This window comes from Mus musculus, chromosome 12, assembly GCF_000001635.26.
Source record: "Mus musculus strain C57BL/6J chromosome 12, GRCm38.p6 C57BL/6J".
Taxonomy (NCBI): domain Eukaryota; kingdom Metazoa; phylum Chordata; class Mammalia; order Rodentia; family Muridae; genus Mus; species Mus musculus.
Genome location: NC_000078.6, coordinates 104,183,456 through 104,208,245, shown reverse-complemented (window position 1 = coordinate 104,208,245; position 24,790 = coordinate 104,183,456). Strand labels below are relative to the sequence as shown.

Genomic DNA, 24,790 nt, shown 5'->3' with positions numbered 1-24,790 from the left:
CCACCCACCCCCAATCCCCTACCCGCCCACTCCCCCTTTTTGGCCCTGGCGTTCCCCTGTTCTGGGGCATATAAAGTTTGTGTGTCCAATGGGCCTCTCTTTCCAGTGATGGCCGACTAGGCCATCTTTTGATACATATGCAGCTAGAGTCAAGAGCTCCGGGGTACTGGTTAGTTCATAATGTTGATCCACCTATAGGGTTGCAGATCCCTTTAGCTCCTTGGGTACTTTCTCTAGCTCCTCCATTGGGAGCCCTGTGATCCATCCATTAGCTGACTGTGGGCATCCACTTCTGTGTTTGCTAGGCCCCGGCATAGTCTCACAAGAGACAGCTACATCTGGGTCCTTTCGATAAAATCTTGTTAGTGTATGCAATGGTGTCAGCGATTGGATGCTGATTATGGGGTGGATCCCTGGATAAGGCAGTCTCTACATGGTCCATCCTTTCATCTCAGCTCCAAACTTTGTCTCTGTAACTCCTTCCAAGGGTGTTTTGTTCCCACTTCTAAGGAGGGGCATAGTGTCCACACTTCAGTCTTCATTTTTCTTGAGTTTCATGTGTTTAGGAAATTGTATCTTATATCTTGGGTATCCTAGGTTTTGGGCTAATATCCACTTATCAGTGAGTACATATTGTGTGAGTTCCCTTGTGAATGTGTTACCTCACTCAGGATGATGCCCTCCAGGTCCATCCATTTGGCTAGGAATTTCATAAATTCATTCTTTTTAATAGCTGAGTAGTACTCCATTGTGTAGATGTACCACATTTTCTGTATCCATTCCTCTGTTGAGGGGCATCTGGGTTCTTTCCAGCTTCTGGCTATTATAAATAAGGCTGCTATGAACATAGTGGAGCATGTGTCCTTCTTACCAGTTGGGGCATCTTCTGGATATATGCCCAGGAGAGGTATTGCTGGATCCTCCGGTAGTACTATGTCCAATTTTCTGAGGAACCGCCAGACTGATTTCCAGAGTGGTTGTACAAGCCTGCAATCCCACCAACAATGGAGGAGTGTTCCTCTTTCTCCACATCCTCGCCAGCATCTGCTGTCAGCTGAATTTTTGATCTTAGCCATTCTGACTGGTGTGAGGTGGAATCTCAGGGTTGTTTTGATTTGCATTTCCCTGATGATTAAGGATGTTGAACATTTTTTCAGGTGCTTCTCTGCCATTCGGTATTCCTCAGGTGAGAATTCTTTGTTCAGTTCTGAGCCCCATTTTTTAATGGGGTTGTTTGATTTTCTGAAGTCCACCTTCTTGAGTTCTTTATATATGTTGGATATTAGTCCCCTATCTGATTTAGGATAGGTAAAGATCCTTTCCCAATCTGTTGGTGGTCTTTTTGTCTTATTGACGGTGTCTTTTGCCTTGCAGAAACTTTGGAGTTTCATTAGGTCCCATTTGTCAATTCTCGATCTTACAGCACAAGCCATTGCTGTTCTGTTCAGGAATTTTTCCCCTGTGCCCATATCTTCAAGGCTTTTCCCCACTTTCTCCTCTATAAGTTTCAGTGTCTCTGGTTTTATGTGAAGTTCTTTGATCCATTTAGATTTGACCTTAGTACAAGGAGATAAGTATGGATCGATTCGCATTCTTCTACATGATAACAACCAGTTGTGCCAGCACCATTTGTTGAAAATGCTGTCTTTCTTCCACTGGATGGTTTTAGCTCCCTTGTCGAAGATCAAGTGACCATAGGTGTGTGGGTTCATTTCTGGGTCTTCAATTCTATTCCATTGGTCTACTTGTCTGTCTCTATACCAGTACCATGCAGTTTTTACCACAATTGCTCTGTAGTAAAGCTTTAGGTCAGGCATGGTGATTCCACCAGAGGTTCTTTTATCCTTGAGAAGAGTTTTTGCTATCCTAGGTTTTTTGTTATTCCAGATGAATTTGCAAATTGCTCCTTCTAATTCGTTGAAGAATTGAGTTGGAATTTTGATGGGGATTGCATTGAATCTGTAGATTGCTTTTGGCAAGATAGCCATTTTTACAATATTGATCCTGCCAATCCATGAGCATGGGAGATCTTTCCATCTTCTGAGATCTTCTTTAATTTCTTTCTTCAGAGACTTGAAGTTTTTATCATACAGATCTTTCACTTCCTTAGTTAGAGTCACGCCGAGATATTTTATATTATTTGTGACTATTGAGAAGGGTGTTGTTTCCCTAATTTCTTTCTCAGCCTGTTTATTCTTTGTGTAGAGAAAGGCCATTGACTTGTTTGAGTTAATTTTATATCCAGCTACTTCACCGAAGCTGTTTATCAGGTTTAGGAGTTCTCTGGTGGAATTTTTAGGGTCACTTATATATACTATCATATCATCTGCAAAAAGTGATATTTTGACTTCCTCCTTTCCAATTTGTGTCCCCTTGATCTCTTTTTGTTGTCGAATTGCTCTGGCTAATACTTCAAGTACTATGTTGAAAAGGTAGGGAGAAAGTGGGCAGCCTTGTCTAGTCCCTGATTTTAGTGGGATTGCTTCCAGCTTCTCTCCATTTACTTTGATGTTGGCTACTGGTTTGCTGTAGATTGCTTTTATCATGTTTAGGTATGGGCCTTGAATTCCTGATCTTTCCAAAACTTTTATCATGAATGGGTGTTGGATCTTGTCAAATGCTTTTTCTGCATCTAACGAGATGATCATGTGGTTTTTGTCTTTGAGTTTGTTTATATAATGGATTACATTGATGGATTTCCGTATATTAAACCATCCCTGCATCCCTGGAATAAAACCTACTTGGTCAGGATGGATGATTACTTTAATGTGTTCTTGGATTCGGTTAGCAAGAATTTTATTGAGGATTTTTGCATCAATATTCATAAGAGAAATTGGTCTGAAGTTCTCTATCTTTGTTGGATCTTTCTGTGGTTTAGGTATCAGAGTAATAGTGGCTTCATAAAATGAGTTGGGTAGAGTACCTTCTACTTCTATCTTGTGAAAAAGTTTGTGCAGAACTGGAATTAGATCTTCTTTGAAGGTCTGATAGAACTCTGCACTAAACCCGTCTGGTCCTGGGCTTTTTTTGGCTGGGAGACTATTTATAACTGCTTCTATTTCTTTAGGGGATATGGGACTGTTTAGAAGGTCAACTTGATCCTGATTCAACTTTGGTACCTGGTATCTGTCCAGAAATTTGTCCATTTCGTCCAGGTTTTCCAGTTTTGTTGAGTATAGCCTTTTGTAGAAGGATCTGATGGTGTTTTGGATTTCTTCAGGATCTGTTGTTATGTCTCCCTTTTCAGTTCTGATTTTGTTAATTAGGATTTTGTCTCTGTGCCCTCTAGTGAGTCTAGCTAAGGGTTTATCTATCTTGTTGATTTTCTCAAAGAACCAACTCCTCGTTTGGTTAATTCTTTGAATAGTTCTTCTTGTTTCCACTTGGTTGATTTCACCCCTGAGTTTGATTATTTCCTGCCGTCTACTCCTCTTGGGTGAATTTGCTTCCTTTTTTTCTAGAGCTTTTAGATGTGTTGTCAAGCTGCTAGTATGTGCTCTCTCCCGTTTCTTCATGGAGGCACTCAGAGCTATGAGTTTCCCTCTTAGAAATGCTTTCATTGTGTCCCAAAGGTTTGGGTACGTTGTGGCTTCATTTTCATTAAACTCTAAAAAGTCTTTAATTTCTTTCTTTATTCCTTCCTTGACCAAGGTATCATTGAGAAGAGTGTTGTTCAGTTTCCACGTGGGTGTTGGCTTTCTGTTATTTTTTTTGTTATTGAAGATCAGCCTTAGTGCATGGTGATCTGATAGGATACATGGGACAATTTCAATGTTTTTGAATCTGTTGAGGCCTGTTTTGTGACCTATTATGTGGTCAATTCTGGAGAAGGTACCATGAGGTGCTGAGAAGAAGGTATATCCTTTTGTTTTAGGATAAAATGTTCTGTAGATATCTGTCAGATCCATTTGTTTCATCACTTATGTTAGTTTCAGTGTGTCCCTGTTTAGTTTCTGTTTCCATGATCTGTCCATTGGTGAAAGTGGTGTGTTGAAGTCTCCCACTATTATTGTGTGAGGTGCAATGTGTGCTTTGAGCTTTACTAAAGTTTCTTTAATGAATGTGGCTGCCCTTGTATTTGGCGCATGGATATTCAGAATTGAGAGTTCCTCTTGGAGGATTTTACCTTTGATGAGAACAAAGTGCCCCTCCTTGTCTTTTTTGATGACTTTGGGTTGGAAGTCAATCTTATCAGATATTAGGATGGCTACTCCAGCTTGTTTCTTCATACCATTTGCTTGTAAAATTGTTTTCCAGCCTTTTATTCTGAGGTAGTGTCTATCTTTTTCTCTGAGATGTGTCTCCTGTAAACAGCAAAATGTTGGGTCTTGTTTGTGTAGCCAGTTTGTTAGTCTATGTCTTTTTATTGGGGAGTTGAGACCATTGATGTTAAGAGATATTAAGGAAAAGTAATTGTTGCTTCCTGTTATTTTTGTTGTTAAAGTTGGCATTCTGTTCTTGTGGCTGTCTTCTTTTAGGTTTGTTGAGGGATTACCTTCTTGTTTTTTCTAGGGCATTGTTCCCGTTCTTGTATTGGTTTTTTTCTGTTATTAACCTTTGAAGGGCTGGATTCGTGGAGAGATAATGTGTGAATTTGGTTTTGTCGTGGAATACTTTGGTTTCTCCATCTATGGTAATTGAGAGTTTGGCTGGGTATAGTAGCCTGGGCTGGAATTTGTGTTCTCTTAGTGTCTGTATAACATCTGTCCAGGCTCTTCTGGCTTTCATAGTCTCTGGTGAGAAATCTGGTGTAATTCTGATAGGCTTGCCTTTGTATGTTACTTGACCTTTTTCCCTTACCGCTTTTAGTATTCTATCTTTATTTAGTGCATTTGTTGTTCTGATTATTATGTGTCGGGAGGAATTTCTTTTCTGGTCCAGTCTATTTGGAGTTCTGTAGGCTTCTTGTATGTTCATAGGTATCTCTTTCTTTATATTTGGGAAGTTTTCTTCAATAATTTTGTTGAAGATGTTTGCTGGTCCTTTGAGTTGAAAATCTTCATTCTTTCTTTATATTTGGGAAGTTTTCTTCAATAATTTTGTTGAAGATGTTTGCTGGTCCTTTGAGTTGAAAATCTTCATTCTCATCCACTCCTATTATCCGTAGGTTTGGTCTTCTCATTGTGTCCTGGATTTCCTGGATATTTTGAGTTAGGATCTTTTTGCATTTTCCATTTTCTTTGATTGTTGTGCCGATGTTCTCTATGGAATCTTCTGCACCTGAGATTCTCTCTTCCATCTCTTGTATTCTGTTGCTGATGCTCAAATCTATGGTTCCAGATTTCTTTCCTAGGGTTTCTATCTCCAGTGTTGCCTCACTTTGAGTTTTCTTTATTGTTTCTACTTCCCTTTTTAGGTCTAGTATGGTTTTGTTCATTTCCATCACCTGTTTGTATGTTTTGTCCTCTTTTTCTGTAAGGACTTCTACCTGTTTGATTGTGTTTTCCTGTTTCTCTTTAAGGACTTGTAACTCTTTAGCAGTGTTCTCCTGTATTTCTTTAAGTGATTTATTAAAGTCCTTCTTGATGTCCTCTACCATCATCATGAGATATGCTTTTAAATCTAGGTCTAGGTTTTCGGGTGTGTTGGGGTGCCCTGGACTGGGCGAAGTGGGAGTGCTGGGTTCTGATGATGGTGAGTGGTCTTGGTTCCTGTTAGTAGGATTCCTACGTTTACCTTTCGCCATCTGGTAATCTCTGGAGTTAGTAGTTATAGTTGACTCTGTTTAGAGATTGTTCTTCTGGTGATTCTGTTACTGTCTCTCAGCAGACCTGGGAGACAGATTCTCTCCTCTGAGTTTCAGTGCTCAGAGCACTCTCTGCTGGCAAGCTCTCTTACAGGGAAGGTGCGCAGATATCTTGTTTTTGGACCTCCTCCTGGTCGAAGAAGAACAGGGCCTCTCTCAGAAGTTGTGTTGCTTTGGCAGTTCCCAGAAGCTGTCAGCTTCTGTGGTTCAGACTCTCACCTGTGCAGACTAAAATCCTAAGTTCCAGGGAGTCCTGGAACCAAGATGGTGACCGCTGCTCCTGAGGCTGAGGCCGTCTCCCGAGCCAGGCGGACACCTGTCCTCTGGTCCGGACGGTGGCCGGCTGTCTGCGGCCCGCCAAGGGTGCTGCCTCAGCGGCTCTGTGCTTCTGCCCGTCCCAGAAGCTGCCCGGTTCTCTGGCGCACCCTCTAACCTGTTCAGACTAATTTCCTAAGTTCTGCTGAGTCCCGGAACCAAGATGGCGACTGCTGCTGCTGAGGCTGAGGCCGCCTCCCAAGCCAGGCGGACACCTGTCCTCTGGTCCGGATGGTGGCCGGCTGTCTGCGGCCCGCCCAGGCTGCTGCCTCAGCGGCTCTGTGCTTCTGCCCGTCCCAGAAGCTGTCCGGTTCTCTGGCGCACCCTCTAACCTGTTCAGACTAATTTCCTAGGTCCGGCGGAGTCCCGGAACCCAGATGGCGACCGCTGCTGCTGAGGCTGAGGCCGCCTCCCAAGCCAGGCGGACACCTGTTCTCTGGTCCGGATGGTGGCCGGTTGTCTGCGGCCCGCCCAGGCTGCTGCCTCAGCGGCTCTGTGCTTCTGCCCGTCCCAGAAGCTGTCCGGTTCTCTGGCCCACCCTCTAACCTGTTTAGACTAGTTTCGAGCACTGGAATTTGAACTCAGAACCTGGTACATAGAAAACGCCCTAGCACTGAGTCATTCCTGAGCAGGTGTGTAATGTGTGTCTGTGTGTTTGTGAATGTGCATGTGTGCACACATGTGCACAGCCCTCTTCTTACAGGTTTGTTTTGCCACAGCACCTCACTAGGTTGCCCTACTGACCTTAAACTCTCTGTCAGGTTTTTCCTCCTTGGCTCCACAAGGTGGAATGTTCCAAAGGTTCTAAAATGTGCTTCTATTTCTCCTCACTGGAAAACGTCAAAGCCAGGGAAGTGGCAAGGAGGGACTGCAGCTGGCCAAGTCCCCCTCAGCAGGCCTGGGGGGTGACAGAGAGGAGCTCTGCTCCTGCTCTCAAAGGCTCTGGATAGAGGCTGGTGTCTCCCACTCCATCCTTCACAAAAGTTCTTCATGATGCTGGGTCTTTTCCCTGCAGAAAGTCTCTGAAGGAAGATATCGAAGAAGGTCTCAGAAGATGGAAAGATCTCCTATGTTCATGGATTGGCAGGATTAATATAGTAAAAATGGCCATCTTGCTGAAAGGAATCTACAGATTCAATGCAATCCCCATCAAAATTCAGAATCAATTCTTCATAGAGTTAGAAAGAGCAATTTGCAAATTCATTTGGAACAACAAAAAAAAAAAAAAACCAGGAGAACATAAACTTTCCTCAACAATAAAAGAACTTCTGAGGGAATCACCATTCCTGATCTCAAGCTGTATTACAGAGCAATTGTGATAAAAAACTGCATGGTATTGGTACAGAGACAGGCAGGAAGATCAGTGGAATAGATTGAAGACACAGAAATGAACCCACACTCCTATGCTCACTTGATATTTGACAAAGGATCTAAAATCATCGAGTGGAAAAAGGACAGCATTTTTAACAAATGGTGCTGGCTCAACTGGCAGTTAGCATTTAGAAGCAGGCAAATCGATCCTTTTTTTTTTTTTTTTTTTTTTTTTTTTTGAGACAGGGTTTCTCTGTGTAGCCCTGGTTGTCCTGGAACTCACTCTGTAGACCAGGCTGGCCGCAAACTCAGAAATCTGCCTGCCTCTGCCTCCCAAATGCTGGGATTAAAGGTGTGTGCCATCATGCCCGGCAAATCGATCCATTCTTATCTCCTTGTACAAAGCTGAAGTCCAAGTGGATCAAGGAACTCCACATAAAGCCAGATAGACTGAAACTTATAGAGGAGAAAATGGGGAAGAGCCTTGAACACATGGGCACAGGGGAAATTTTTCTGAACAGAACATCATTGGCTTATGCTCTAAGATCAAGAATTGACAAATGGAACCTCATAAAACTGCAAAGCCTTTGTAAGGCAAAGGACACTGTCAATAGGACAAAATGGCAACCAACAGATTGGGAAAAGATCTTTACCAACCCTATATCCAATTGAGGACTAATATCTAATATATACAAAGAACTCAAGAAGTTAAACTCCAGAGTATCAAATAACCCTATTAAAAATAGGGTACAGAGATAACAAAGAATTTTCAGCTGAGGAATTTTGAAATGCCAAGAAGCACCTAAAGAAATGTTCAACATCCTTAGACATCAGGGAAATGCAAATCAAAACACCACTGAGATTCCACCTCATACCAGTCAGAATTGCTAAGACCAAAAACTCAGGTGACAGCAGATGCTGGTGAGAATGTGGAGAAAAAGGAACACTCTGCATTGCTGGTGGGACTGCAAGCTGGTACAACCACTCTGGAAACCAGTTTGGCAGTTCCTCAGAAAATTGAACATAGTACTACCTGAGGACCTAGATGTCCTTCAACAGAGGAATGGATATAGAAAATGTGGCACATTTACACAATGGAATACTACTCAGCTATTAAAACAATGACTTCATGAAATTCTTAGACAAATGGGTGGAACTAGAAAATATCATCCTGAGTGAGGTAACCCAATCACAATAGAAAACACATGTTATGCACTCACTGATGAGTGGATATTAGCCCCAAAGTTCCAAATACTCAAGAAACAATTCACAGACCACATGAAGTTCAAGATGAAGGAAGCCAAAGTGTGGGTGCTTCTGTCCTTCTTAGAAGGAAAACAAAATGCTCACAGGAGCAAATATGGAGATCAAGTATAGAGCAGAGACTGAAGGAAAGGCCACCCAGAGACTGTCCCACCTGGGGATTCATCCCATATACAGTTACCAAACCCAGACACTATTGTGGATGCCAAGAAGTGCATGCTGAAAGGAGCCTGATATGGCTGTCTCCTGAGAAGCCCTGCCAGAGCCTTACAAATACAGAGGCATATGCTTGCAGCCAATGATTGGACTGAGAGAAGGGTCCCCAATAGATGAGTTAGAGAAAGGACTGAAGGAGTTGAAGGGGGTTGCAACCCCATAGGAAGAACAACAATATCAACCACCAGATGCCCCAGAGCTCCCAGGGACTAAGCCATCAACCAAGGAGTACACATGGCTCCAACTGCATATGTTGCAGAAGATGGCCTTGTCAGGCATCAATAGGAGGAGAGCTCAGCCCTAAGTGAGTGCTGTCACCTCTGGCTTGTGGTCATGAACCTTTATAAGTAAGCAAGCTGAACAAACCACCTGAAGCAAGCCAGTCATCCCCCTCCATGGTTTCAGCATCAGCTCCTGCCTCCAGGTTTTTGCCCTGCTTGGGTTCCTGGCCTGATTCCCTTTAGTGGTGAATATTGTAAAAGCCACAGAAACCCTTTTCTCCCAACTTGCTTACTGGTCACAGTGTTTCGTGACAACAATAGAATTTCTAACTGAGGCATACCCCTACTCTGTCCTCTCATCTCTAGACACCTACTTGTTTAAGTGACATTTTGTGGCTGATTCATCAGTGTCTGTCCCTCTCATTGGATCACTGGAGCCTGCTGTCTCTCTGTCTTTTTGGACTCCTTGAGACTGTTGAATAAAAGTCCAGCAGGTGCATCAGGGAGCTCCTCTGTGCTCTTCTGGATTTCCCATCCTGAGTGAAGGGATGCTTGTCCCCTGTGACACTGAGCATCTTTCTGACAAGTCGTTCTCTTTGGAACAAACTCCAATGGATACCCTGCCTACAGCACTTACAGCAGCCCTAGCTGTGGCTTACTTCCTAAGATAATGGAGTCCTCTTCTTGGTTGGATTACTCCAGACTCTTTCCCAAGTCTCTCCCACTTCCTGCTTCCCTTGAAGTTCTCTACTGCTACTTTTCAAGGTTGTCTTTCTTCTCCTTGCTCCATCTCACTCACTTGCTCAGTGCTGGGCTCTTCCCATTCCACACTGTAACCTTCCACTCCACTTGCTTGTCTTCTTAAGTCTCTGTCTCACCTCAGAACTTTAACAGTCATTAACACTCACCACCTTCTTTTTGACTGTGCTATGACTCAGCCACAATATAAGCTTGACAAATGTTCTCAACATGCAGTAAATGCCATATTTGACTATCACATTCTCACTGATTTTGACTAGTTCTTCCAATGTTGCAGCAAGCGGTCTTAGACCTCCCTGTGCTCAGGCTTTCTTTGGCCTCCATGTTTGGCACGCCCGACTGTGTGACATGCCACACTCACCAGATTTAGGAAACTATTATAAGGTAAAATACTTAATTGGAGCTGGCTTACAGTTCATAGGTATAGTCATCATCACAGCAGGAAACATGGCAGACATGGTGTTTGAGTAGGCACTGAGAGTTCTACATCTGCATCCATAAGCAGCAGAAGGGAAAGCCACTTTAGGCCTAGCTTCAGCATATGAAGCCTCAAAGCCTGTGCCCAATGGCACACTTCCCCCATCAAGACCACACCTACTGCAAGAAAGCCACACCTCCTAATGATGCCACTCCCTATGGGCCTATGGCCATCTTCATTCAAACCATGACCTGTCTGTACCTACAATTCTGAAGAAATCTAACAGTTGGATAACAAAAGCCACCATTCACACCAGAAGAAAGCCTGGATGTTTATTAAGTTCTTATGTTACTATATCCCTCAGTCATGTTGGCTCTGGGTCAGCAGCAAGCAAACCTGTGTTCATGGAGAGAACGGACATCATGTGGCTGGTCTGGTTCAGACTTCTGGCTTGGTTCAGCGTTAGCCAGAGGTGTGTGGCCTTGGCATCTTGCAGAGAAGACAGTCAACAATAGGACTCACCTCAGGAGGTGCTGGTGAAGATGGAGCAGGGCCTTAGGCAGGAAGGATGCAGCAACTGAGATGTCCATCATGGTCTCTGTGAGGTGAAATAAAGAAGGGAAGGGGGGACACCTGCCTAGGGAGGAATCCACTGTGAGACACTGTGTGGTGTCAAAGAGACCCACGTGAGACAGTCATTGACAATGATGCTATTGTATTAATGACTCCACTGGCAATTAAAGTTTTAAGTGCTTTTATTGGCCAGACTCAGAGTGGGTTCATACCATGCCTAAGCTCAGTGGCACAGCACTGCTAAAGATGAAAACTGCAAAGATAATAATTTACATACAAGTTAGATGAGGGGCCGGTGAATTTTAAGTATGATTTATCTAGAGCTTAGTCCTTATTTTAGACATAACATGACAATTATGACATATAACCCTTTTTTGAATAATTTATGTTTTTAATAACTTTACATCCAGATTGCAGCCCCCACTCTCTCCTCTCCTCCCAGTCCCACCCTTCCAAGTCCATCCACTCATTGCCTTCTTGCCTTCTTCTCAGAGAAGGGGAAGCCCCCACTTGGGTACCACTCTGCTATAGGACATCTAATCCCAGGCGGACTAAGCACTTCCTCTCCTACTGAAGCCCAACCAGGCAGTCAAGGTAGGAGAAGGGGATCCAATGGCAGGCAATAGAGTCAGAGACAGGCCCCATCCATGCTCTAATTGTTAGGGAGCATGAAGACCAAGCTGTACATTTGCTACATATGCAGAGGGGGGTCTAGGTCCAGCCCCTGTATACTCTTGGGTTTGTGGTTTAGTCTTTATGGTGCCTCATGGGCCCAGGTTAGTTGGCTCTATAGGTCTTCTTGTGTCCTTGACTCCACTGGCTAGCTTACTTCTATACCACACTCTTCCACAAGATGCCCAGAGCTCTGTTTGATGTTTGTCTACATTGATTTCCATGATAAAGCTTTTCAGGAGACAGTTATGCCAAGTTCCTGTCTGTAAGCATAGGTGATATCACTAATAGGGTCTGGGGTTGGCTCTCTCCCATGGGATAGGATCAAGTTTGATCAGTCATCATTTGACCATTCCCTCAGTCTCTTCTCCATCTTTATGTCTACACATCTTGTGGGCGAGACATATTTTGGGTTGATAGTTTTGTGGGTGTGTTGATTTGCCACATCTTACCTTAATTAGAGCATGGATGGGGCCTGTCTCTATTTCCTGCTATTGGATCCCCTTCTCCTATTCTTAACTGCCTGGTTGGGTCTCAGTGGGAGAGGAAATTATACCTGGCTACAGGAGGTGGTTACTTCAGTACCATATCCACAGGTACTAAATGTTGGTCCATATCCCCAGAAGCAAAATGGCAGAAGAGAAAACAGACATTGTATACTACTAGTGGAACAGGGAGCTTTGGACTGATTCCAGCTGTCTGCATGGAATGGGAACTAAGACTTTTGCCTGAGGGAGCTGATATTTGTGGTAATATTAGGGTGCATCCCAGCAAACAGGAATATGACAAACATGTTCCTCTGTTTTGGAACTCACTGACCACTTTCAGGCTTTGTCTGCCCATGCAAAGTCCTTATTAGGAGCAGCACTCATATTTTAAAGACAGCAACTTTGGACCTAGCACCTGACTGCTGAGTTTCTCACCCCACTATTGACACAAAATCCACAGCTCTCAGGGAATCCTACAGGAAATAAATGTACTTCATTCTAGAGCTACTATCAGTGACAATGATCAGAGAACACAGATTTCTGTTACCCAAATTCCATGTTCCAAAGGGGAAGCAGTTGTACAAAAACTATAGCTTTACAAAAGAAAGAAAATCACAAGCCTGGGCAAGCTTAAGAGGCATGGGCAGATACCTGAGAGAGGCAGCTGCATCAGCATGGGGAAAGCTTCTCTCTAGACTCAAGGCATCATCTGCTGCCATGCTTAGCTCTTGGGTTGCAGCTAGCTGGTTGCTAAATCAATAGATCCTATTGTCACAGGTGTCAGTTCTGACACACAGGCAGGCAATGCATGGGTGTTCCATAGAGGTAGAACTTAGCACAAGATAAGGTGATAATGAGCCTCTGTAAGGACCTGCCATGCTCCAGTCTCTCTACAGAACTGAAGTTCCCATCAGCTAGTGAGTCTCTGCAGAGACTCCTTTCAGATTTCCTCCACTGCCAGACACAGGCAGCTGCCCTTCAGAAGTCAGAATGCCAAACAGTGGAGAGCAAGTATGTATCTGTTTAGAATATATCCATTATAGCAGGACAGGGAAGTTATATAGATGCAGGCAAAGGCTGGTCAACATTGAGGAATGTGTTTATTAATGTGTGAGCGTCCCTATAAAAACCAGAAGCATGGATATAGAGTTGTATTCTCTTTGAAGTGACTTAGAAACCCCAGCATAAATGTTAGCTGTATCCCTCCCGGTGACACATGCTCTGTGCTTGTGCCCTGTTTTTTTCTCCTTGACTACACATCTCTGCTCCACACTATCCTTTGAACAATTAGAGAATCAGAAGCTCAACCAGGTTATCCAGTGGCCTTGCCATTTGGAGCACAGTTAGGGGTTTTCCCACCAAGGGGTGGGGATAAATAGTCATCAGCATGCAGTGGAGAGAGCAGCAGACCAGGAAGGCAGCAGCCCTGACCACCAGGAGCCAGCTATCACAGACACTGGCAGCTGGCTCAGCTCTGCAGGTAAGGCCCTGATACCTTCTCTCTGGGGACAGAAGGAGGCTTCACTGGGTGTGTGGTATTGTCTATGACCTAGGGGTTTGGTTTGGGGAGGGTGAGGATTTTTATCTGGGGCACTAGTTTGGATTCCAAAAACATTTCTGCAGTGCATGAAAATCTCCACTTTTACCTGTGTCTTCATGGCTATGGAAGTTGCTGGTGACATGAGCGATGCTCCTGGAAAGCAAATGGAGCCTGCTCCTTCGGACCCTCCACAGGTCCATACTGAGACCTTGCTAATTCAGGTGCTGATGTAGGAGCCAGGAGGGGACAGCATTGTTACAGAGTCCCTTCTGCAGAGTGAGCACCACTACCATGCTCCCACCAGACTGCAGAGGCCTTAGGTTCAGGGACCCCATTTCCCTTGTAAATTCCATGGAGCAGAAAGTAAGGCCACACTCTCTCCTAGACAGGAGGATAAGACACCTGCTCAGCCACGGACTCATTTCACTGTTCCACCAACAGACTAGCCTGTGTTCTATGGAAATAAACTTGGAATAAATTATTATCTGATGCTTTTCCAAAGAAATGGTTGTCTCAGACTGACACAGTGAAGGTTGCTGAAGCTCCTGGCTTCTCTGCAGGCATGTCAGTGCCCTGGGGACATGAGGCAAAGCTCCAACACCTCCCTCTCCTGCTCTCCATTCTCCCTCACTCTCCAAGTCCCTACTCCCCTCCATCTTCCCCCTTGTCCCCCTCAGCCTCCCATCCTCCAGCCCATCTGCTTTCCACTTCCAAATTCCTTCCTCTCCTTTCCCATTGCCCTCTCTCTCCTCCACTCCTCTCCCTCCCCATCCCATTTCTATAGTGTCTGCATTTCCTTTGATCTCACCTACAGTGTAGACAGAGGCTGAAAGGGAGCAGTTGTGTTTACAAAGATCACAAGCCATCAGGTGTAGTGTTTTAGTGTGCCTGTTGCCCCCACTCCAGGTGTGTATGGAGAAGATGACCCTTTGGAATTTTTTTGTGTCCACTCCCATGTTGATGATAAGACAGATTTTATTGCTAATTAATTCTACCCATCTGCTTGCTAGCACACAGACATCCTCTCAGGCACAATAAAATCTGGTCCAGGAATGGGAGATTCAGGCTCCACTCAGTTTTCTTCCCACCAGAAAGCCTTTCTGGCCTGAGTTACAAACCACCATGTACTTACCACATTGGAAGGAGTGGAAAATCTTCCCCTATTGCTCTTCTAATTGGTACCCGTTCTCAGAAGTCCCAAGGCTCTGGCTTTGACTGAGATATCTACAGCGATTCCTCTCAATTGACCCCTTTACTCCCCCAAACATGCTCTGGGTTCAGATCAGTGCAATGAGATTTCTTAGGTCACCTGGAGGTTGGACTGGGTCCTGTCCTACCTAACTGGCTGGAGATTCCTTCCATGAGTCCAGACTAAAGGGAGGTATGTGGTATTGGAGCACAATTGCAAAGGAAGATGGTTCCTGCCTCCTAGTGAGTCCTTACACTAATCTAAGAAAAGGAGAGGAGTAATTAAGATAACACAGGTTTGTGCTAAGTGCTACATTTTTCTCTTCCTTTCACGATGACCCTGGTAAGTCTCTTCATTTCTCTGGATAATGGTTCTCTATTAGGAAAATGACTACAGCAACAGCAGGTCCTCCACTGGTAAAGGAAGCAGCCACTTGCTACTGCCATTAGACAGGCCAGAGCATCTCCAATGATGGTCACAAAGGCAACAAAGTGCAGCAAAGCAGGGATACAATGCAGGCCAGATGGGAGAGCAAGGAAATGGTTAGGGCAACACTAGCCTTTCATAGACTTAAGGGATCTTTTCTTTTCACACAGCAGAAGAGAGTAATGGCTGAGATCTGCCCTGCTATCCTTGGGTGCCCAGATGGCACATTGGAAAGGGACAATGCAGTCCAGGATGTCTAAGACAATTTGATACAAGTGGACAGTTTAACACTGGCTTCCAGCAACACTGACTTTAACCTTCAGCCTCTACAGGAAGCTGGATTTGAAGAATCCAGATGAAAATGTTGTCTTCTCCCCATTCAGCATCTGCACTGCCTTGGCCCTGCTGTCCCTGGGAGCAAAGAGCAACACCCTGAAGGAAATCCTAGAAGGTCTCAAGTTCAACCTCACAGGGACCCCTGAACCAGACATCCACCAGGGCTTTAAGTATCTGCTATACATTCTCAGTCTGCCAGGAAGACCAGGAACAGATCAGAACAGGCAGTGCCCTGTTTGTTGAAAAGCCCTGCAAATCCTGGCAGAATTCCAGGAGAAGGCAAGGGCTCTGTACCAGGCTGAGGTCTTCACAGCAGACTTCCAGCAGCCTTGACAGGCCAGAAAGCTCATCAATGACTATGTGAGCAATCAGACCCAGGGGAAGATCAAGGAACTGGTCTCAGACCTGGATAAGAGCACGTTGATGGTGCTGGTGAATTATATCTACTTTAAAGGTGGGCGTGGTCACTGCCTGGGAGTGGAGGGAGAGGAACTTGGTGGGGTAACTTGTGTCCTTTATGCTGCCCATTTTAAAGTAGGTTTTTGAAGCCTTGCAGGAATGGGTGTGTAATTTTTATTACACACAGTCCTTACCTCTCTAAGATTTTTAGATATAGTTATAATTCCTGGAACACACACATTACCCATGCCTTACTAACTGCACTATCAATGGATTCCTGGTAAACCGAGTCTGTGTTACAGGACCCAGGGGCTTCACACTAAACCTAATCTTGGCTCTCAGTCCGGCCTTCCAATAAAGTGGTTCCCACCCAGGAGCACAGTTAAGAGACCTCAGAGAGGGAGGACTCAACTCTTCTCTTTTCTCCCAATCCTTCTAGACATGCTTCCCCTAAGGACAACAGGATCCCAATCTCGCTCCAGGCTCCAGGCTCACCATTTGCACTCTCATCCCTTGCTTACACACCTGGTTCTCAGAACCTCAATTCTCCAGGCTGAGGGGTAGAGGTTGTTCTTTGCAAACTAATCTTGTGAATCCTTTCTCATTCAGAGTTCTGTGTCTTCCGAGGGTTTTCTAATTATTATAAAACTACTAAGGGACACTGTGCTGTTGAAGGTATATTGACAGCTGTCATGACTCAGCAGTGGGTGCCATATAGCATGGAGGTGCGGTCTCTGTGCTAGTGTTACAATCTGATGATTTGTTCCACATTTAGGCAAATGGAAGATGCCCTTTGACCTGCATGATACATTTAAGTCCGAGTTCTACTTGGATGAGAAGAGGTCTGTGAAGGTGCCCATGATGAAAATTAAGAACCTGACCACACCCTACTTCCGGGTTGAGGAGCTGTCCTGCACTGTGGTGGAGCGTAAGTACACAGGAAATGCCAGCACCCTATTTATCTTCCCTGACCAGGGCAGGATGCAGCAGGTGGAAGCCAGCTTTCAGCCAGAGAACCTGAGGAAGTTGAAAGACTCTCTGCGGCCCAGGTGCATGTCCTCAGGACGCAGATCTGACATTGATTCCTGTACTGCTGGTGTCCTGTTGGCCAGTGTCCCTGTACTTCAGATTTTCACTTATACCCAGTATAATGGTTAACTGCTGACAGTGGAGTTGAGTTGAATTCTGCTCTGCTGTCTCAGGTGTTTCAGGGCTGATTTTACTGTGAATTTGTTTTTCACAGTATGAGACCAGCTCACACAGGGAGCTGAGTTTTCCTCCCTCTCTAACAGCCTGTAAATTACACCCAGTCTTGAATGAGTCATGATTTGTAAGGCAGAGGGAATTGTGATTGACAGGTGATGAGCTCTGTGACTCAGCTGTGCCCTGTGAAGCCCTCTCATCCCCTTATCAATCATTCATTCACCATTCATGGAATGCTGACTTGAAAACCTACTATATGCAATGCTCTGACTTTGACACTCAAAGTCTAACAGAGATTAATGTCCAAAAATTCTTATCCTTTTGGGCTTTGTTTTAATTGAGGAAGGGAAAGTGTGGGAATGCTAATACAGTGAATTTTTATTTCATTCCTCACTGGTGAGAAGTGGTGAGATGAGGGGCAGTGAGTGTCAGAGGATAAGGACAGCTGGTGTCTGATGCACCTCACCACTTCTCACCATTTTACTGTTCACATTCTCAGGCACTGAGGATAATTAATGCATTGGGGAGAGCAAAGTCAAGTTTTGTTGGCATGGCTGGGAAGAGGACTTCCCTGTAGTTAAAGGGCTCTCTGTGTAGAGGAGCCCCAGCAGCATAGTGGCCAGAAGGAACCACAGAGTACAGGAACTCTGTGTTTCTCTTTCATTCTCAGGATGATAGATGACCTCTGCCTGCCTAAGTTCTCCATCTCCACAGACTACAGCCTGGAGCAGGTCCTTCTTGAGCTGGGCATCAGGGAAGTCTTCTCCACACAGGCTGACCTGTCTGCAATCACAGGAACCAAGGATCTGAGAGTCTCTCAGGTAAAGCAAGAAATGCGGGATGGTTCAGCTTGGTCATGAATGTGTATGGTTAAGGGCATGTGGGCATGTGGGATTGGGACATCTGTGAGAACACCTGTACTTCTATTTGCCTCATGCTGGGGAGAGCTTAATCCTGCCCAAGATACTCCTGGTCAGAGCATGCAGCCAGTCCCTACTTTGACCCTTGGACTAAACCTCACCAAGGAACCCAAGGTGAGGAAGTGCCTATGCTGGGTGTTAGATCACATGGGGACCAACCTGTGCAGCACTGCAGGTGCCACCCACAATCCACTGCAGGCACAAAGCATGCCCAGCCTCAACTTCACTGCAGCAGCCAGGACTTCTTCTCTAGCACATAGAATAGCAGCACTAAACATAAGAAACATAATAAAAACGCTGGCATTGCCTACTCCTGTCCTGCTGTTGTAGTGGTTTGAGGGCATCACTGTTTCAGACACAGAGCCAGCCAGGGCATGCCTCATGTCACAGCCTGAGCAGAGACTTGGGAATCTCTGTTTAGAGCTCAGGGAAGGAACAAAACTCTTCATGAGCAGGTGAAGCCAGCACTCACTGCTTGCTCAATACCCTTCTCCTGCCCTCCCTGGTCTTCAGTTTGTGATGTGTTTCTCTCCCCACAGGTGGTCCACAAGGCTGTGCTGGATGTGGCTGAGACAGGCACAGAAGCAGCTGCTGCCACAGGAGTCAAAGTTAATCTACGTTGTGGAAAAATCTATTCTATGACAATATATTTCAATAGGCCATTCCTGATGATTATCTCTGACATAAATACTCACATTGCCGTCTTCATGGCCAAAGTTACAAATCCCAAGTGAGACCAGAACTTCTCAACTGGGGAAAGGGCCCCTTTCCAAGAGCTGGAAATTGAGCCTGTGTGTGTGTCTGTCTGCACATTTTGGCTTCCATGCTCTGCTTGGCTGAGGCATGCCTGATTGGACAGTGACACTGACTAACTCTGTGACTGCCTCATGCAGAGAAACAAGCCTATGGCTGGTCACTGTCAGACTCCCTGTCATCTTGACAGCTGTAGCACAGGTACCTGACCTGAAATTTGTGTTACTCCCTTCCCCTGCTCTCTCCCCTGTATCTGCCTCAAATCAGCAATGAGGCTCTCTCCTAACTTAGGCTCTGCTTATTTCTGCCTTCAGCTTTTCAGTCATGATGGGGCTATGGAAGTTTACAGGCCAACCCATAAGGACAAAGAAGGGAACCTCCTGCCCTGGGTCTATCTGCAGCATCTAAAATGCTTGGTGCCCAGATCTACCTTACTCTTGCCTTCCTCTGGGCAGAGCTATACACAGCCCCTGCAGTCTCCTGCTCTCCCCCCCAATCTGGCACAGTTTGAGCCTTCACCCCTGAAGCTGCAAGGGGCTTGTGGGTCAGAGCAGCTCCTCTCCCTCTAGCACTCCTACTCAGGACAGAGAAGGAGCTTTTTTCTAAGTCTCTAGGTGACCAACCTCACAGGACAGGTGGACTCCTCTACCTTCATCACCAAACTGAAAGGAGCCAAGGATCAATAAACATGTAACTGCATTGAATGTGACAGTGTTCAGAGAGCTTCTGTTTGACGATTATTCCCTCTGGTGACAACAGTGACATAGAGATTGGCACCTACACTCTGTGACTCCTGTGATGGCCCTCTGACCTACATGCTATTATGAGTCCCTTTATGGATAAGAAAACCAAGGCACAGAGAAGCTTGGCCATTTCCTCATGACACACAAATAGGCATTATGGTATGCCAAGTTTGCCGATGACAAGGGACAACCTTCATCTAGCAGTGTCTGCTCCCTGAGGCTTCACAGTGGTGGTGGGAATGTGAATAAAGCAAGACTCTGGATGCTTCACAGAGAGCACCCAAAAAAACCTGGGTTTAGGAGGTGAGCTCTGTGGTGAGGACAGAGGAAGAGGATGATGGTGGTGATGCTGGGTGGTGGTGGTAGTGGGGAGGAGGAGTAGCAGAAGGAGGAAGATGAGGAGGAGAAGTTAGTGGTGGTTTTCATATAGCCAAAAAATTATATTTGCAAGGCAAAGAACAATGGAGCCATTTCTTAGAATCTGACATGAGGTCCATTTAGGAAAAGGGCAGAGCAGACACTAGATGTAAAGAGCCTGGCCCTGTGAACCTCTAATTTCTCAGAGCTACAGAGAGCTTTGCAGAGGTCAACCACTGCTTCTGTCTTAGGAATGCAACATGTGTGGCTTCAATGCAGAGAACTTGGCAGAGCATAGGTCATGGGGATTGTCATTGAAAGCAGTTTCAAGGAACATTAGGCCACATTTGGAGAGAGCAGTGGGTGATTCAGCTCCAAGGCTGATCCAGGTTGGAGCCTAGACAGAGGAGGAAAGGAGGCCTAGGAAAGGAGGTACATTTATGTGGATTTCTGTGTGTCCGTGTAGAAGCCTGTGAGCCTGGAAACACAGCCAGAGGCCTGCATACAGAAGGAAAGGTGCCCACCCAGGTGGAGACACACCTGAGCCTCAAGACTCCTGAGAACACACAGTGACAGGTGGACCTGTGCTCAGCAGAAAATCACACACACTGGGAAGTATTCCCTTCCCAGTGAGCACCAAGATACCACACATAGAACCATGGTGTGGTGGGAGAAGAAGGGACCATCTATTGACAGCAGCCAAGTTTCCCCACAATGACCATGTGCCTAACTGCCAGTCAAGGCTCTGAACTGGTTGCCACGTGAAGTCCATGAGTAGTGACATGACTCAGCTATATCCCTCCATCCTTTTGGTTCTCTAATCAAGTATTTAAGGAGCCTGGGCTTGACAAAATCTCATGCTACTAAATGTGGTGGGTCTGAAACTCATTGCCAAATTAAAGTCCATCCAATAAGGGAGTCTAGAGCCTAGATATCTGGGTTTGCTTCTCCGCATTCCTTGGGAGCTGACATTTTGCATTCCTCTTGCCAACCAGATATTGTCTTGGTAAAGAAGCCTCTAAAGGAAGAGGCCCAGTGTGCAGTAGAGGTGACACTGTGGAGGGGAAAGATAGGAGCCTGGAAACATTGCTGTCCACTGCGGTTCACTGCCTGGGAACTTCCTGCATGGCTCAGTGGTTTCTACAAGCTGAGCATCCATTTCTTAAAATTTAAAAATCGAGGCAGCAGAGGGGTGTAGTCTCTCTCACTCAATTATGTTTTTCTTCCTTCCTTCTGTCAATGGCCCACTGTGTCTAATGAAACTCAGACATATAGAGACACCTTGAGATTTTAACCCAACCACCTGACAGAGGTCATTGTCAAGGTTTCATGTCTGCTCACCAATAATCAGATAATGTCTGCCATGCAGCACTATGGGATAGGAAGCAATAGTGCCGACAATAGTTATAATAACCATCAATGTCCTAGATGCCACCTCTACCCTCACACAACACGAAGCCCTGCAGCTACATCATAGAAACAGCTTCCAAATGGAGGCATTTGACGAGAACTTGTCAATCTAGGTGATGTTTGGTTGGCCCAGCCTTGCAGGGCTGGAATTCCAAGCCTTCATGTGCAGCAGAAGGAACGGAGAATGGTGTAGCATCTTTGGAGAGGATGATGCAGCAATCACACTATAGGCAGGTGCTCAGAGGAACAGGAAGCAAAGACATGGCAGGTACTGCAGCCAGCGTCCACCATCCTTTTTCATAGTCAGCAAAGTGCTTGTGACTCAAGGGTTCCCCAACAGATGAATGGATGAGCAGAGTTTGCTCAGGCCACACACTATTACTTCATTAGACAAATGAGGGAGGTGACATTTTTCTGCTGCCTGTGTATGAGCCTGCCAATATACTCACAGGGAAAGAAGCCAGACTCAGTAGGGCCTGTGTCATGTGACCCAGAGACATGTGATCCCAGAACAGGCAGATTCATGTACATACAGAATCTTCTACTGGTTGTGGAGAGCTATGGGGAAGGAGAGGATGACTCATCAATGGGCATGCAATCAGTTGAGCAGTGACTAACATAGCTTAAAACTAGATTTAGAAAACCGGCTGAGACAGGCATCAAAATGTGAGTCCTCAGGGGAGGTTCTCTGAGCTTTAAGGATGTGAAAGGGCTGGGCAGTAGAGGAAACACCAGCTGATCGAAGTGACATTTGTGTGTGTTGTTGGGACATAGTGACAAGAATACAACATGATATAGGGCTCAGAACCAGATTCTGCCAGCGCCTTGGGAATGGGGAACAGAGTTCCTCTCTGACACCCTCATGACTGCTGAGGAAGATTTGGCCAGCTGCAGCTGCTCCTTCCCACTTTCCTGTGAGGAGAAATTGAAGCTTGTTCCATGTCATCTCATCCACTCCTTCTTTTGGGCCAAGGCGGAAATAGCTGATAGCAAGTTTAAGGTCAGTAGGTCAATGTGTGTAGTGAGGCAGTGTGTCAAACCAAAAAAGTAAAGAGAGGGCTGTGCACATGGATGCACACTTACACATTCACAAACAAAAGACACACGCTAAACACCTGCTCAAGAATGATTCAGTGGTAGGGCGTTTTCTGAGTATATATCAGGCTCTGAGTACAAACACACACACACACACACACACACACACACACACACACACACACACACACACACACACATATATATATGTATATATATATATGTTTATGTGTGTAGGTGTGTTTATATATATTTGCATATATATACACACATACATTTACTTGTGTGAATACATGTATATGAGTGTGTGTATATAGACACACAAATGTGTGTGTGTATGTATATATATATATATATATATATATATATATATATATATATCCCATATTTTCAAAATCAACAAATATGTTGATGCAAGGATGTTCAGGTTCTATTAGTCTTCTACACTTTTAGCTTGAACAAGGGGCACTTGGCTTTGAACTTGAGCCATTCAAGTTGCTACAACCAGAACATAAAAGAAGAAATAAATATAGCAAACCCACGTTTCCCAGGGAAACGACTGAGGCTGCTGGAACTCAGGTAGACTGCCTAAGGCTTCTGGCAGGAAGAGCATGAAGAACAGAACCCCTGCCTTACAGAAGTATCTCTGCAGTTAGTCAGCCATCCCTGACCCGGAGCCAACTGAGAAAGTTCCAGGGATGTAGTTGCTAAGGTTTATACTCTTCCTTAAAATGCAAACCCATTTTTCTGCATCTGAGTGTCAAGTCCTACTGACTGGCCATTCTGGCCTCAGAGGACATTTTCCCCAATGCTGTAAAAGCGGCCAGCAGCTTCAGCCCTGAAGCTGCCACAGCTGTGCTTCTAGCCACTGAACTTCCAGCAGCCACAGATAGCCAAGCCTTGGAGAATGAGTGCAAGTGACAAAGAACTCACACCCACCACCCCGAGCCCATGGTGGGGCAACCCATGAACTGAGCTGTGACCCTAGATAACTATGAAAACCAGGCCATAGAGAGCATCTGGGTGTGTGTGAGTGATAAAGAAGGGCATGAAATAATGTGGTACACCCTAGTTGCTATTGGCTGAATTTAGCTTAAAAATTCCAGTCTGGCACGGCAAAATTGCTCACCTCCTGAGGGCCCAGCACAGAAAGCTTGAGTTGAGAAATAATCTGTGTGGACCCCACTCAGCGGTCCCGTGAACACCTGCTGCTAAGACAGCAAAGCCTGCACTGCCCCAGCTCAGCTCCTGAGGATCGGAAGCAAGGAACATGGAGTAGCATTTTACCTGCTTGTTGCCGGGAGCTAGGCTACACCTGCTAGACTGGAAAGGTTAGTGAGAGAGTGTTGTGTGAACAAACAAGGTCAGGCCTGTTTTACCATTTATTTGCTTTTTACTGTTTATGAATAAATAAAAGTACTAGAACCTTTTCCACCAGGTGTTGAGGGATTTACTTTATGACAAATTTTATGACCAAATCATGACAGATTGATATACAACCTGCAATCATTGTGTTAAAAGCACTAGAGCCCACGGGATGCACAGGTAGGACATGTTTTAACAGCCATGCAGCTCCCTAGACACAAGGCATGTCAGTCCCAGGAATGAGCAGCAGGCGTCCACAATGTGCTGTGCAGAAAAGGAAACCAGAAGAGGGTGGCTGTCTGCATTTTCTACTTACTCAGGATGTGTGTGTCACTAAATGTGACCTTCATGTCATGCTGGAGCAGAGAGGAGGCAGGAGGGGAAACTGAGGCTCGAGAGTGTATTAAACAGCAGATGAGAGGTTGTTTTGGCCCTCACCCTGAACACTAACCCTGTTCCAAAATTACCCTGTTCCCCAACTGTCATCTGAAATGGCAGGTTAGGGCTGCTGTCCTCTGCATATTTGTGCTGCAGACTCTGAGCCATGTGCAGCCTCCATTCAATCTCTGTACAAGCAGAATTCCAGCTTCCCATGGCCTCCATGTGGACAAACCTCTGGGTCAGGGCCATGCTGGCCTGTGGAGTCTTTTTAGCTCCTTGGAAGGTTCACAGACAACATTCACTTCAAGGGAATGAAGATCAAGGATGCCTAGCTAGCTGATTAGGACACAGTCCATCACAACTCACACTCCTGTAAAGACATACACACACACACACACACACACACACACACACACACACAGACAGACACAGACACAGAGAGAGGGGAGGGAGAGAGAGAGAGAGAGAGAGAGAGAGAGAGAGAGAGAGAGAGAGAGAGAGAGAGAGAGAGAGAAAGGGAGGGAAGAAGGGTGGGAGGGAGGGAGGGAGGGAGGAAGGAAGGAAGGAAGGAAGGAAGAAAGAAAGAAAGAAAGAAAGAAAGAAAGAAAGAAAGAAAGAAAGAAAGAAAGAAAGAAAGAGGCTCCAGTGATCCAATGAGGCAGACAGACACTGATGAGGCAGGTACACAATGTCAGTTAAACAACTAGGGGTTGAGAGATGCATGGACAGAGTAGGGGAATGCCTCACTTAT

The 24,790-nt window shown here is 45.4% G+C and overlaps 1 pseudogene; it reads left to right on the top strand.

Moving 5' to 3' along the window:
- On the top strand, positions 13,386-19,452 carry Serpina3e-ps (serine (or cysteine) peptidase inhibitor, clade A, member 3E, pseudogene; annotated as a pseudogene).